Source organism: Hypanus sabinus, chromosome X2 (assembly GCF_030144855.1).
Source record: "Hypanus sabinus isolate sHypSab1 chromosome X2, sHypSab1.hap1, whole genome shotgun sequence".
In the NCBI taxonomy this organism is placed as follows: Eukaryota; Metazoa; Chordata; class Chondrichthyes; order Myliobatiformes; family Dasyatidae; genus Hypanus; species Hypanus sabinus.
In genome coordinates, this window is record NC_082739.1 from 42,323,427 (window position 1) to 42,332,378 (window position 8,952).

Here is an 8,952-nt window from a genome sequence, read left to right on the forward strand (position 1 = left end):
TTGAAACGTGAATTTTTATCTTTCTCTCTTCCCTGTGCAGTCCTTTTACATTTGTCTGCCTGACATACTCTTTGTATGTGTCTTACGTCGTCGCATTTTCTGCAATTTTTACCTTTATACTTGCATTGGTCTGGTGTATGTGAGTCCCTGCTACAATTGAAGGACAATTTGTTCGCCCAGGCAGGCCTCCTCCTAAATGCTGCAATTTTGTTCACACTCATAATTAATTAACCATAATTAATTATTTAAACTAAGAATGCTTAATCAAACAATATATTTACAATATTATTCAACTATTCCTGAAATATTAAGTATACAACAGTTTCTTTTAATCTCTGACTCTTTATTTTGAGACTTCTGGTCCCAGATTCTGGATACAGGAGTTCTGATGAAGTGTTTCAGCCCAAAAAGCTGACTGATCATTTCCTTCCACAGATGCTGCCAGACCTGCTGAGTTCCTCCAGCATTTTGTGCATGTTGCTCAATATTTCCAGCAGCTGCAGAATCCCTTGTGTCCCTGTGGAAGTCCATTTTAGTGCAAAGTAATTGAAGTGGTCATAGTGTTGCTAAACTGCAGCGATTAAAGTTATGCTGAGTTTAAGAACCAAATTAAAGTTTGATTCTTATTAGCGTTCTGATTGGAGGTCAAGATCCAAATAGTTAAAGGGAAGTAGTTGTCAAGTTATTTTCAACTGTAACCTGCATATATTTGTTCATGTTCAGTGACAAGCTGAACCTCCATAACTTTCTAAGAAAGTAAAGGGATTGGCGTGCCTCATTTGTGATTGCATTGATGTGCAGGAACTAGGACTGGTAATTCCATACATTGAGCTACCCAAGAACTTAAAGCTGCTGACTCTCTGCTGCCAAATCCCTGATGTGGGCTATTCTATATTCTCTTTCTTTGCCCTTTCTGAAGTCAATAATCAGCTCTTCAGATTCAGCTTCAGACCATCATGTGTTTCCAATTTTAGCCTGCACTATTTTGTCCTTTCCTGTAGGTTCCCTGTCTGTTTGTGCACATATATTTTCTGCATTTTGACTTGGGCCATTTTGCTTGAAGCTCACCTGCAGTCAAAGACAATGAAAATGAACTTCAAAGGCCAAGCAGAATATACTGATGGTACAGTATGGAGCAATTAATCCTACAGACCTGTGACGATTCTACTTTGTAACTGTTTTCCCAGTGAAGACAGCTGAGGCGGCGTTTGATTAACCAACTTTGATTATTGACTATTGGATACACAATAGTGGACTTGATGTTCAGGTTCAGGATGTGATGACTACTATAGCATTTAGATGCCAGAAAATTGAAGGCAAAGCTAAATGAGGAACTTGATTTTATCTAAAGCTGCAATGAACCTAATGAACCTCCAGTCAAAAAAAAAGGCACTGGAGATTTGGACTATAACACTCATTAGGCAGGGAGTGAAACAACTGTTGAGCTATGGCGCTTCGAGAATTTTAAGATTCCGTCAAACGTTGTTATGCAATCTTCTTTCCAGGTAATATAACACTAAAGAAACAGTTTACTTTAGTTATTTCAATTTAGTTTTTCTTACATCAACTAAGTATTTGATTCATTTTGATCTAGTCAGCTTAAACTAAATTCCAGAATGTAGCGAAAAAATTAACATCTGATAATAAGTCAAGTGTTATTATCTGTAATATGTTTTAAGACCATAAGTCAAAGGAGCAGAATTAGGCCAATCAGCCCATCAGGTCATTTGATCAAGAGTGATTTCTTTTCCCTCTAAATCCCATTCTCCTGCCTTCTCCCTGGAGCCTTTGATGCCCTTACCAAACCTATCAAAGTAAATTATAAATATCTCATTCTAGTGCTTATAATATATTAAATTATTGATATAAAATATGATAGCCTTTACAAATACACTGTAAAATATTTAAATCTACAATTAATGTGTTTGAATAGTGACACTTACTGGCAGCACTTCTCTTAAAAATAAATGGTAGATATGAGACATTACATGACTAACTCTGGCCTGTATCAGAGGAAGAATCGTTATATCCACAAATTAATTGAGATAAAGGATTCATTGAAGTTTAAGTGCTGAACAGAAGCATAAAACTCTTGTCTCATGCTATTGAGTAGAATATACAGTACATATTTTATAACACTTTATTTAGAATAAAATTATATTAGAGTTAATAATCTGTGCTCTTCTATCTTACATTGTATTTAATATTTAGTTTGAAAACCTGATTTGTGAACTGAACAACAGTTGAAAGCAGTGTCAGTCAAACTCCAGGATTATCATAGTTTTGCATATTACATTGATGATTAATGAGATTGAATTAGATCAAATGATAAATGACATGCTCAACTTTATTAGAAATTGGGTTTGGAAGCTTTGAAGTTCCAATGTTTGTAATCCAATTGCCGCACATAATTAGACTGGATGATTTTCAACTTGTTAGCTCCAGCAATCCTAACTAAAAATTGCAAAATTTGTAAATATGCTGTTCTGACCTTACCCACACAATCATTTCAATATTCAACCACTAATATCATATTAATCTTATTTAAACCTCTCTTGTGTTGAATGATGTGTACACCATTTCAGCAGAAGACATAATTTGAAAGAACGCAATGAAGTTTTCCAGGTCCTGTAACACTACCTTCGTTTTCTTCAACACATGGGTAGTTTGCTGTCCAGACTTCGAACTCCAATCTATTTTCTGCTCCAAGTAATTTTCTGGATTCTGAGCTTCACATTTCAATTTTGATTTTCATTTTTGAGGAGACCAGAATGTGCAGTGCTAAATATGTTAGTTTGCCCTTTTGACTTATTTGGCTGCACCCAAGAAAACTGAGATCAAGGAAGGAGTGGCAAAAATGCTTAGAAAAAGCTTGTAACTATATTTGATTCATTTATCTTCTTGTTCACTTTTCTTCTTTCCTCTCTTCCTTCTCTCGTTTTTCTTTTGCCCCACATTGAACAGTCATTATTATGTTCCTCACCCAAGTTTTAAATACAAGTTTAATTTTATATACTTGCACTGAGGTACAAATATTTGATGGACATTCACAGGAACACATTTTCTGCACTGGAGGAGGAGTTTGAAGGGGATAGGGGAAAATGATCTTCTAGGAAACATTTTTGTTTTGCTTTCTCTAGTCCCAGCATCTTTTCATTTTCCTGAAGGTCACAAAAACACATTTAGATCAGTGCCACCATTATCACCAGCGCATCATGCTGTAGGTCATGCCTTGGGAATTTCCACTGATGCTTTCAATTTAGATCTATGGAGTAATTAGATGCAAAGCCAGTCTTTTACTAAGTCAGCATTCTGCACGAAGCAGCAACTTAACTCGGCACAAACACCTGCTCAAATCAATTATTACTGACGACACATTTATCATGAATAAGGTCCAATCCATCTGAAGAAAGCAAGTTATGTCCATCTAGATTCTCTTATCCCATTCATTGTCCTGAATGGTCATAGTCTCCAGGGGGTAATATCAGTCCCTTTTACACATCATAAATATGCATTTAATGGTAGCTTAAATGCATTTTAGAGAGGGCCTCTTTCCCTGCTCTTCCATAGCATAGAAACATAGAAAATAGGTGCAGGAATAGGCCATTTGGCCCTTCGAGCCTGCACCACCATTCAGTATGATCATGGCTGATCATCCAACTCAGAACCCTGTACCTGCTTTCTCTCCATAACCCCCCCCCCCCCCCTCGATCACTTTAGCCACAAGGGCCATATCTAACTTCCTCTTAAATAAAGCCAATGAACTGGCCTCAACTGTTTCCTGTGGCAGAGAATTCCACAGATTCACCACTCTCTGTGTGAAGAAGTTTTTCCTCATCTCGGCCCTAAAAGGCTTCCCCTTTAACAGTGACCCCTCGTTCTGGACTTCCCGAACATCGGAAACAATCAATAGTAACTCAAGCTCTTGCCATTTGATTCATTTATCATGACCTAGCCCATGTTGCAAGGCCAAAATTTATTGCTGTTCTCTAAAAAAGCTCAAACGTGATGGTCAGTCAATTTCTTGAACCACTACAGTCCTATAACAACACTCCAAACAGTGCTACTTAGAAAGCAGTTCCAAGATAGACACCCAAAAATAAAAAAGAGACATCAATATTTTATCATGTTAACATGGTATGTGATTTGAAGATGTAAGTACAAGTGGTATTTCTATACACCTGAAGATTTGTCCTCCTGACGGTAGAACCCTTGGGAAGTGACCACACTTGTCATATGTAGATGGGACAGACTCTAGCCACTATGTGCCAATAATGGAATAAATGAAAGTTCAGAGGGGTGGTGGGGAACTAATCAAGTAGCTTGCTTTGCCTTTGGTGCTATTATGCTTCTTGAGCATTGTTGGAGCAGTCATCCAGATACGTGGACAACATTCCAAAATACTCCCGGCTTATGCCTAATAGAGGATGGGAAGGCCTGAAGGCATCAGGAGATTCACACCATCCAATCTCGGAATTGTTTTTGTGGCCGCAGTATTTATGTGGCTTGACCTGCTGAGTTTCTATTCGATATTGAACCCAGTTTTTTGATAGAGGTGTCTCAGCATCAGTAATGCTGCTAAATATCATTAGGTTTGTGAGACTCTTACTTGTTGGAGTTCATCATTGTCCAGTTGATAATTGCTTTTTTTAATATTTTATCCGATTTGAAACTTGAGGTACTCAATTCTGGATGAATTTAAATTCAGACCTTGGGGGATTAATTATCTTTCAATGACATTCATGTAAATGTCATAAGGTGCATGTAATATTGATTGGTGCCATGTTGTAATCTGTGCTCTGTGTGTATTGCCTACAGATTTAGTGTAGAATATTCCAGAGACACATTTCCTACCACTGGAGAGAAGTTACCTGTCTCTGTATGGTAGCATGCAGCTGAGTAATGTTGCAAAAGCAAAATACTGCAGATGCTGTAAGTCTGAAATTAAAAAAAAAAACAAAAACACAAAATGCTCAATAGGTCAGAGGAATTATCTTTCCAAGTTGATGAGTGTTCATCAGTGAAATCCTATAAGTTATTTTGTTTGATAACATACTTTATTAGTGTAAGGAACCAGTTATTCTGCACTTAGAAACATAGAAAACCTACAGCCCTTCGGCCCACAAAGTTGTGCCAAACATGTCCCTACGTTAGAAATTACTAGGCTCACCCATAACCCTCTGTTTTACTAAGCTCCATGTACCTATCTAAAAGCCTCTTAAAAGACCCTATCGTATCTGCCTCCACCACCGTTGCCGGAAGCCCATTCCATGCACTCACAACCTGTGTCCTCTTGTGGCAACCATTTCAGCCCTGGGTAAAAGCCTCTGACTTCATTTCTGAAGGAATGACAAAGAAAGATGAGAACACACTTTGTATGGATCCCTGTGTAGATTTGTAACCAATTCTCCCACAGTGTATAACAAACCAAAATTATGAAATTTTACCGCAATTATCAGGGTAAGCAGCCTCCAACCTGCCCTTCATCCAGACTCAAAAACTTAAGGACACCTCAATCATGTTGCATGTTTGTTCCTCTCCAGGAGTAATCTGATTTGGACTGAAGTAAGGAATGGGTCCAGTAGCCAAAGAACTGAGAACGTAAATGTGATCCAAACATAGGAGTTTGCACCAGAATGCCAAGGTACATAGATTATTGGTTTGGTCCCAGATGTTCCAGGGAAGACAATAGGAAAGAAGAACAATATTAGCAAGGTTATTGTGTTTCATCCAATTTATATGAGACATTGTACAGTTAACCAAGGCTAACATGATTGAGTTGTGCAGGAGTCGATATCAATCTTTTTCCACTGCCCTAACACTAACTGGTGAAGTGATTCTGCAGAAACGTAATAGGAACTGAAAATTGTTTCCTGGTACATGTTAGACTCCTGTTTCTCAAATCTATAGCATATGATTATTGTTTCAACCAGTGAGATCTAAATCCTATGCAAAGCTTGGCCATTTCAATTTTATTATTGTCCTTATTATTTTGGGTTATTTATTGCAATTTTGAGTGAAGTCTGCTCAAACTCATTTTTATTTTCAAACAATAAGCACAGCACAAGTGATTAATCAAACATCCCTCAATTTAAATTGGTATTTTGGTCATTGCCACATTAAGATTTGTTTGAATTTTTTTCATTTATTATTATTATTATTGGTTTAGTTTTGAAAACATTTTGATGCCATAATATTCTTCCTAATTTTTACAGTACTGAATTAACAGAGTGGTCCATGACATTTTATTTGACCAATGGATTCTGTTTCATCAATGCACGGTGTATTCTGGGTTTGAGAATTCTAAGAAATATGAATAATGCAAAATGCAGTAATATTTTATGTAATCTCAAATAAAAGCATAATTAACAAATCTTCTGAAACTATTGATCAGAAGTTTATTTTCATCTTCACGGAGTAATCTTCTTTTGTAGAATAGAGATCAACATACGTCATTAAGTTTAATTACATGTATTGATCGGATACGGTGCCCAGATCTACGCCTACTGACAAAAAAGTTGTTGCTTGTGATCATATTTTCATGAGATTTTATTACTTATCTCAAGAATGTTGAAACTTAATGTAGCATTATCTCTTTTTAAGTTTTTACCTAATGTATGATTAGCCTACCTTGGCTAGTCCTGTGATTTGGAAAACCACCACGCTTGGACAATCTCATATGAACTTAATAAATAAAAAGATGTTATTTTAACTTCAAATTATGCCATGTACAAATTTAAATTCCTTTGTAATTGGCCAAGCCAATGTAGTAGTCTGCATTAATTTTTACAGTATATATCAGAAAGCAAAAGTTGTAGATGCTGAAAATCTGAAAAAAGTATAACGGTGGAAATGCTCAGTCAATCGGGTTGCACCACAATGAAATAAGAATTACTGTACATTCCAGGTTGAAGATCTTTGACATTTGTATAAAGGGACTACAAATTAAAATGCTGACTCAGTTACTGTCTCTCTACTGCTTGCTTGACCTGCTGAATATTTCCAGCATTCTCTTTCATTTTTCAGCAATTGCTATGTTCAGCAGTTTATCACTCCAATCCTTTTTCCTCTGTGCAGCCCTCATTAATCTTCTATTTTCACTCCTCTATACAGATCTGCTATGATTTACAAGTATTCAACCCCTCTCCTAGACAACTCCAGAAGCAATTCTCTCATCTGAACAATTTAAGTCTGGTCTCTATTTCAGACATCTCCCTCCTCCCCCATTTGGTTTCTCCACAGCTGAAACAAACACTTTTTAAATTCACTGATGTTGATGGATACAAGTTATGATGAAGTATCAACTAGCTTTCTTTCACTCTCTACAGATACTGTCTGACCAACTGAGCACTTCCAACTTCGTCTTTGTTATGTCTACATTTTGTGTTGCTTAGAGGACAGAGTATTTCAGTATTAACCTTTCATAACCAGCACCATTTTCTAAGAGTATTAAATTTATTCCTTATTAGATTTAAATCACAGCAATGAATCATTGTTGTTAGGATTATAACAAATTTACTAAAATGTTGACTAGAGTTTTTTCTAATTATTGAAATTGATAGGTAATTATTTCATGAGTGCACATTATCATCAATAAAACTGATATACTGTGCCTTGAGAGCAGTAAATAATGTTGAGATGATCAAATAAATACAAAAGAACAGTAATAACAATAGACAAGATTTATCTAGTTGGCATTGAATAACAGCTCTTTTTTTCCTCTTTACTATTAGTTGTGTTCCATTGAGATAAAGGTTTTTAGTAATGAGGAATTGAAAATATAATAGACCAACCTCCTTTTTCTGTGATGCATTTCACACCAGGTCCTTGGCAAAGGTTGTTTTACTCTGCCTCTTGTCAGCCTTAAATTCAGAAAGGATCCTGAAGCCAGTTTTTGAGACATTGTGAAATCTAGCTGAATGAGAAACATTTTTGTGACATGGAGAGTTGCCCAATAGGAAATGGAGTCAATCCACCAATTCATCCATCAGACCTGCAGTTGGCCTCATTTTAGACTCTACTCAAACCCAGAATTAAAACAATTGTTTCAGTCAATTCTAACAATTTGGCAGTAGTCTGCTAAACATCCAACAGCATTGCTAAGCATTCATCTCATTGGATATTATTATTTTACTGAACCGAATTCAGATCCATGAATATAATGGCTTATTTTATGTGATCTAATTTAATGAGATCATTGACCAATAGGAATTATTTAGCAGGAATATTTTTTTCAAATCCTCCAACCAGCTTGCACATCATATTGAAGTCTACTCCTCTCCCATAAGACCATAAGGTGCATAAGTAGGCCATTTGTCCCATCAAGTCTGCTCTGTCATTCAATCATGACTCCCATCCATGCCTACACATTCAATCATGATCCCTACTTTCTGCCTCTGCTCTCGCAAGTCACAACTGATCTTTTGAATCACCGTCCCAAATATTCTTATTGTCTTCACATCCAGATGACTGTTATCTCTGCCCCATCTGACCTCACTTCTCCTGTGCCTGGTTTCACCAAGGTCTTCCTTGAATCAGCTGCTGCCCCATCAATTGCTAACTGGGGCCTACTTACACCGCAGTTGCACAGCCTCAGCCAAGGCTAACTCCTGACCCAGTCAACTTCTCCTGCAACTGTGAACTACTTTATCTCTCAGACTATTGGTTGCATGGCAGAAGTCTCACTCGTCTAGCAGACTGCTTGTCACCTTTCACAGCTCACTGGCCTTCTCGTAATAAAATCCAAGGTGCAAATTCGATCAGCTTCAACAGCTGCATTTTCACCTTTGGTACATGATTTGTGGTTAATAAATTGCCAGACCTGGAACTAGTTCACAATATTTCCATCTGACTCGGTTTCCTGAGTTCTGCTTTTAATGAATTGTCCAGGTTGGAACTGGGTCATACATTGTCCATCTGTGTTTGACTCATGAGTTCTTGTTAACAAATTCA

At 36.9% G+C, this 8,952-nt stretch overlaps 1 long non-coding RNA gene across 1 annotated transcript; it reads right to left on the minus strand.

The window, feature by feature from the left end:
- Positions 1–363: 363 nt before the first annotated feature.
- On the minus strand, positions 364–8,614 carry LOC132385315 (uncharacterized). The gene is made up of 3 exons (XR_009509147.1): positions 8,576–8,614; positions 7,794–7,915; positions 364–1,068 (listed from the first exon to the last, which is right to left on the minus strand). It is a non-coding gene; the product is annotated as an uncharacterized LOC132385315 (long non-coding RNA).
- Between the last annotated feature and the right edge of the window lie 338 nt (positions 8,615–8,952).